The sequence below is a fragment of the Rhincodon typus genome, chromosome 19 (assembly GCF_021869965.1).
Source record: "Rhincodon typus isolate 14 chromosome 19, sRhiTyp1.1, whole genome shotgun sequence".
In the NCBI taxonomy this organism is placed as follows: domain Eukaryota; kingdom Metazoa; phylum Chordata; class Chondrichthyes; order Orectolobiformes; family Rhincodontidae; genus Rhincodon; species Rhincodon typus.
In genome coordinates, this window is record NC_063350.1 from 954347 (window position 1) to 961284 (window position 6938).

General features: G+C 43.3%; 1 protein-coding gene and 1 long non-coding RNA gene across 2 annotated transcripts in view; one reads left to right on the forward strand and one right to left on the reverse strand.

The window, feature by feature from the left end:
• The window catches only part of LOC125485429, a 20513-nt gene extending 15678 nt beyond the window's left edge, over nt 1–4835 (reverse strand). The window contains exon 1 of the long non-coding RNA XR_007264161.1: nt 4383–4835. This is a non-coding gene — a long non-coding RNA (uncharacterized LOC125485429). The remainder of the gene's footprint in view (nt 1–4382) is intronic.
• The window catches only part of osgn1 (oxidative stress induced growth inhibitor 1), a 194437-nt gene that overhangs the window by 38170 nt on the left and 149329 nt on the right, over nt 1–6938 (forward strand). The gene's annotated exons all lie outside the window — the stretch shown is intronic.

Here is a 6938-nt window from a genome sequence, read left to right on the forward strand (position 1 = left end):
CTCCGACAGCGCGGCGCTCCCTCAGCACTGACCCTCCGACAGCGCGGTGCTCCCTCAGCACTGACCCTCCGACAGCGCGGCGCTCCCTCACTAACTCTGGTCAGTGCAGTAAATCTCTTAGTAGTACCGAGCGTATCTCGGGTATACGTGGTCGTCTTTTTGGAGTTAGACTGGAAAGCATGAGTATTTGGACTGCTGCGTGTGCTGAGTATTTGATAAGGTGTTTATATTAATAGTGATTCTTCCTTTCCATTAAATTTTAAATAAAGATATAGTGAGGTCCCTCAAAAACACATGGATAGATGTGGCAAAGAAATAATGGTAACATTCCGTGGAAGGTAGAATTTATGCAATATTGGCATCGGTGTGATTCTCACAGAATTATAGAAAAGTGCAGCACTGGTGGAGGCCATTGAGCCCTTCATCTCGTGCTGGTTCTTTAATAAATCTCTCCAGTTAGGCTCACTGCCCTATTTATCATAAGCTTCTCCTTTTCAAATATTTCATATAGAACATAGATCAGTTCAGTACAGGTACAGGCCCTTCGGCCCACTATGTCTGTGCCGATCATGATGCCATTCTAAACTAATCCCATCTGCTTGTGCACCGTCCGTGTGTCTGTCTAAACGCCTCTTAAACACTGCTGTTGTATTTGCTTCTATCACCTCCCCTGGCAGCACGTTCCACGCACCTACCACTCTCTGGGTAAAAAATCTGCTTCACACATCTCCTTTCAACTCTTCCCCTCTCACCTTCAACCCAAGTGCCCCACTATTTAACATTTCTATCCTGGGGAAAGATTCCAGCTATCCACACCTCTCATAATTCCATACACTTGTATCAGGTCACCCCTCAGCCTCCAATGCTCTAGAGAAGACAATCCAAATTTGTCCAACCTCTCTTTATAGCTAATACATTCCAATCCAGGCGCATTCCTGGTAAACCGCTTTTGTAACCTCTCCAAAACCTCCACATTTTCTTTATAATGTGGTGACTGCACACAATACTTCAGCTGTGGCCTGTTTTATACAGCTGCAACATGATTCACCAACTTTTATACTCTGTGCCCTGATCAATGAAGGCAAGCATACCGTACAGCTTCTTTACTGCCTTATCCACTTGTGTTGCCGTTCAGGGAGCTATGGGCTTGCACCCAAGATCCCTCTGTATATCAATGCTCCTAAGGGGCCTGCCATTTACTGTAGAAATTCCTCTTGCATTTGACCTCCCAAACTGCATCACCTCACACACATCTGGATTAAACTCCATCTACCATTTCAGTGCCGAACTTTCCAACCAATCTATATCCTGCTGTATTCTTGGATGACCTTCCTCACTATCCACAACTCCACCAATTTTTGTGTTGTCTGCAAACTTACTAATCAGACCACCTACATTTTCATTAAAATCATTTCTCCACGCTACAATCAGAGGTCTCAGCACTGCTCCTTGTGGAACACCATTTGTCACAGACCTCCAGTCAGAAAAACACCCCTCCGTAACTACCCTCTCTATCTTCTATGACCAACCCAATTTTGACTACAACTTCCAACTCACTGTGGATCCCGTGTGACTTGATCTTCTGATTGAGCCTACCATGAGGGGTTTTGTCACAAGTTGGTAAAGTCCACATAAACAACATCCACTACCCAACCTTCATAATCATCTTCATCACTTCCTCAAAAAACTCAATTAAATTTGAGAGACAAGACCTCCCCTGCACAAATCCATTCTGACAATCCCTAATAAGTCAATATTTTTCCAAATCCTGGTCCCCAAGAATCTGTCCAATTATTTTCCTACAACTGATGCAAGGCTCACTGGCCTATAATTTCCTGGATTATCTGTGTTGCCCTTCTTAAACAAAGGAATAACACTAGCTATTCTCCAGTTTTCTGGGACCTTGCCCATGGCTAAAGAGGGTACAAAGATCTCTGTCAAGGCCTCAGCAATCTCCTCCCTGCCTCCCTCAGTACACTGGAATAGATCTGATCAGGTCCAACTACTTTTATGTTTTTCAAGACACCCAATACCACCTCCTCCTTAATATCAACATGCCCTAGAATATCAACATACCCCTCCCTAATCTGACCATTATGCAGATCCTTCTCCTTGGTGAATACCAAGGTGAAGTTCTCATTAAGGACCTCACTCACTTTCTTGCTCCATGGATAAATTCCTCTTTTGTTCTTGACTGAATCTATCCTTACCCTAGCTACCCACTTGCTCCTAATATACATATAAAATGCATTGCAATACTCCTTAATCCTACTTACCAAGGACATTTCATGCCTCCTTTTAGCCCTCCTAATTCCTTGTATAACTATGAAATAACTCCTCAGAGGCCAGTATCTCATCACCAAGTCACCCTTTATTTACACAAACATAGTACTCAACACTGGTCCAGTTTCCTCAGAGCCAGTTCTCAGAGTGAGCAAAACCTCTGATACTCCTATATATATTTGTCAGCCAGGGCTCCCTAATTGGACCAGGTTAACAGCACCAATCAGGGAACTCATATTCTATGAGGTCCAGCTGGCTGACCTCGTTACAATCACTACAAAGTACTTTCCTCCTTCCATTAAATTGCTCAAGGGCCTTATCTTATTTCTCTTTCCTAAACCGTAGATATCCTTCCTTTTATTTTTTGACTAAACTTTCAATACCTCTTGTCACCCAGGGTTCCCAAATCTTGCCTCCTTATCTTTCATCCTCACAGGAACAGGTCCTGAAATCTGATCAATTGGCCTTTAAAAGACTCCCACATGTCCAATGGTGATTTACTCTCAAACAGCCACACCCAATCTAAATTCTCCAGTTCCTGCCTAATACTGTTGTAATCAGCCTTGTCCCAATTTAGCACTTTAACCCGAGAACTACTTTTATCCTTATCCATAACTATCTTAAAACTTATGGGGTGGCACGGTGGCTCAGAGGTTAGCACTGTTGCCTCACAGCGCCAGGGACCCGCGTTCAATTCCACCCTCGAGCGACTGTGTGGAGTTTGCACGTTCTCCCCATGTCTGCATGGGTTTCCTCCAGGTGCTCCAGTTTCCTCCCACACTCCAAAGATGTGCAGGTTAGGTGGATTGGCCATGCTAAATTGCCCATAGCTTCCAGGGATGTAGAGGCTAGGTGGATTAGCCATGGGAAATGCAGGTTACAGGGAAAGGGTTGGGTGTGGACGTGATGCTCTTCAGAAGGTCAGTGTGGGCTGAATGGCCTGCTTCCACATTGTAGGGGATTCTATTCTATAAATTATGGAATTATGATCATTGTTCCCAAAATGGTCCCCCACTGAAATCTTGATCAGTTGGTCAGCCTCATTCCCCAGTATGAGGCCTAATATGATCTCTTCCCTTGTTGGACTACCTACACATTTTTTCAAGGAACCCTCCTGGATGCACCAACAAATTCTGCCCCATCTAAGGCCCTGGTGCTAAGACAGCCCCTGTCAATATTGGGGAAATTAAAATCACTCACTACCACAACCCTGTTGATTTTTCATCTTTTCATAATCTGCTTACATATCTGTTTCTCTAATTCCTGCTGGCTACCAGCTCGATCAATAGTACTGCTGCAGAGCCACTCTTGGTATTGGACATTGAGATCTCCAAACCAGAGTACATTCTGCACCCTTGCCACTTTCAGTGCTTCCTCCAATTGTTGTTCAACATGGAGCACTGACTTATTAGCTGAGGAGGAGTCAGGAGACTGACAATGGTGATTAGCAGGATGTTTCATTATTCATGTTGATTTGAAGCTATGAGAATTCAGGGGGTCCTGAATCAATGTTAAGAACTCCCAGGATAACTCTCTCTCGACTGTATCCCACTATCCTAGTGAGACAGCTCTCCCAATTTAGGCACTTGCTTCCAGCTGAGGGTAAAGAGGACTTGGTAAGGTTGACAGGGCTGAGAATGCTATTGTTTCTGGTGCCCAGGTTAATGCCAACTCGTCCATCCAGTTTCATTTATTTGACACTTTTTAGCAGTTGATACAACACTGCCATTTCAGAGACCAGTTAAGAGTCAACCACATTCCTGTGGATCTGGAGTCACATTAAGGACAGACCAGGTAACGATGGCAGATTTCCTTTCCTAAAGGACAGTAGTAAACCAGATTTTATCGAAAGGTAATATACACTATTCAACCCACTTCCGTCAACAACCCTCTGAGACTTCAAATAACTTAAGTTAGTCAGTTAGCAAATGCATGGCATCATTTATTCAATTATTTGAATTGAGAGTTCATTTTTGTCCCAGATTATTGTCTCTAAAGGTTTGCCCTCCAGTGACAGACTGTTTGCTGCTTTATCTCTCTCCTTCTCTTCTTTGTTCTAACGGACTGTGACATTTCAGATATTGATCCTCCAGCCTCACCTTCACATCCAAGGAGAATTCAAAGATTTCGGCCTGAGCCTCTCCAGTTTCCACCCTCACTTCCCTAAGTAACCAAGAAAACATTTCTGTGCAGGCCAGGTAACTTCTGGGTTTGCAATGCTCTAGTGAAATTAATTTTTCATCAGTAACCAATCTCCAAAATTCTATCCATTGGTTTTCAAGCAATTCAATATAATAAATATCGCAATGAGGGAGAAGTTATCATCTAATGTTTTAGCATGTATTTCTTTGCAGAAGTTTGAAACTGAAATATTAACCATGCCACAGACACAGAGTGTTTGCTTCATGTTCTGTTGACTTTATATGTCATTCAAGCTCAACATCAATTCCAACATCCTATTGATTTTTGATGTGTCTGTTCTCAACCATACAACTGATTTTACAAAAGTCAAAATTCTTGACATCAATAGTGGGAAAACCAATGGAGGCCATAATATGAGATACGGTAAATATACACTTAGAGAAAAATAAATTAATACTAGACAGTCCACATAGTTTTGTTTCTGAAGAAAGGTCCCGAACCTAAACATCAACTTTCCTGCTCCTCTGATGCTGCCTGGCCTGCTGTGTTCCTCCAGCCCCACATTGTGTCATCTCTGACTCCAGCATCCACAGTTCTTGCTATCTCTGATGGCTTTGTCAAGGGCAAGTCATGTCTGACAAATTTGATTGAGTTTTTTGACGAGGTGACACAGGCAGTGGATGAGAGTAGTACCATGGATGTTATGTATTTGGATTTTCAGAAAGCATTTGAGACAATGCCACTTGCAGGTTGGTTAGCAAATTGGAAATGTTTGGGATTGATGGGTCCTTGGCAGCATGGATTAGAAGTTGGCTAAAAGATAGGAAACAGAGGGTAGGTATGGATGGGTATTTCTCAGATTGGAGACTAGTTGCGAGTGGTGTCCCCCAGGGATCAGTGATGGGTCCCTTGTTTCCGATGATTTCTATGAACGATTTCAAGACGGGTGTTGAGGGCAGAAATCTCTAAATTTGTAGAAGATACTAAGCTAAAGAGAACAGTGATTTGTAAGGATGATGCTGAGTGCCTTCAGAGGGACATTGACAAGTTGGCCAAATGGGCATACACCTGGCAGATGTAATCCAATGCAAAGAAATGTGAGGAAATGCATTTCGGTAAAAGAAACATGGAGAGACAATACAGGCTCAATAGTACAACTTTGAGGGGAGTATGGGAGCAAGGGAGTTCAAGGGTTCACGTGTATGATTCTCTGAAGGTGGCTAGTCAAGTTGAAACAGTTGTTAAGAAAACTTATAGCGTCCTTGGGTTTATAAATAGAGTCATAAAATATAAAAACAAGGAAGTGATGCTACACCTTCCCAAATCATTAGGCAGACCACATTTGGAGTATTGTGTTCCGTTCTGGGCACCTTATTTAAGGAAGAATGTTAAAGTCATGAAGAGAAGGCAGAGGAGATTTACTTGAATGAAACAGGAATGAGGTATTTTAGATACAAGGACAAATGAGAGAAACTGGGCTTGTTTTCCTTGGACTCAACAAGATTAAGAGGTGACCTTATCGAGGTGTTCAAAATTATGAACAATGTTGATGGGGTAAAGAAAGATATTCTGTTTCTACCAGTTGCTATGCCAGTAACTAGGGGTCACAACTTCAAGATAGTCAGCAAGAGAGTTAGGAGTGAGATGAGGAGAAACCTCTTTGTCAGGGAATTGTTAGGATTTGGAATGCGCTGCCTGGGAGAGGGATACAGGCGAATTCCATAGGAGGTTTCAAAACAGAGCAGGATATATATTTGAAAGTGATGAAGTTAGAGGGTTACGGACATATGGCTGGAGAGTGGGATTAGCTGGGTGGTTCTTTCAAAACATAATAGGTCAAATGACCTCCTTCATTACTGTAAAATTCTAAAATTTAAAAGCAGAAACACTGGAAACACAAGACGACAGGCTAATTTTTCTTGTGTGATCCTTCATTAGATCTCTCTAATAGGACACTTCTCAATATCTACTTCTAGCAGGTGGACAGAGGAATTTGCAGGGGGATTGGGTGGTAGATTGGAATTGTGAGGTGTTAGAGAAAGAGGGTATTGGGATAAGGGCATTGAGATTGAGGGAGGGGAACCAGGATAAGGAGCAAAATGGGGATTGGGGTGAGGTGGAATTTGGGTGTTTGGGGTTTGGTAGGGGACGACTGGGATTGTTGGGGGAGTGGGATGGGGAACTCACACTGAAGCTCCTTGTGCTTGTGTAGAGCTTCTGTAAGGCTCTGCAATCTCTTTCTTTGTGCCCACCACCTTACCACCTTGCAAAGACCCAACGCCTAAAGCGAGGAATAAGCAGCAGCTACATGTTGCCATCACTATTCCACCTCCCCTCACCCAGCCCCATCCCTCCTCCATCTCGCCTCCTTGACCTGACATAACCTGTCCATCTTCCTCCCCAGAGATAGTAGGAACTGCAGATGCTGGAAAATCTGAGATAACAAGGTGTAGAGCTGGATGAACACAGCAGGCCAAGCAGCATCAGAGGAGCAGGAAAGCTGACGTTTCGGG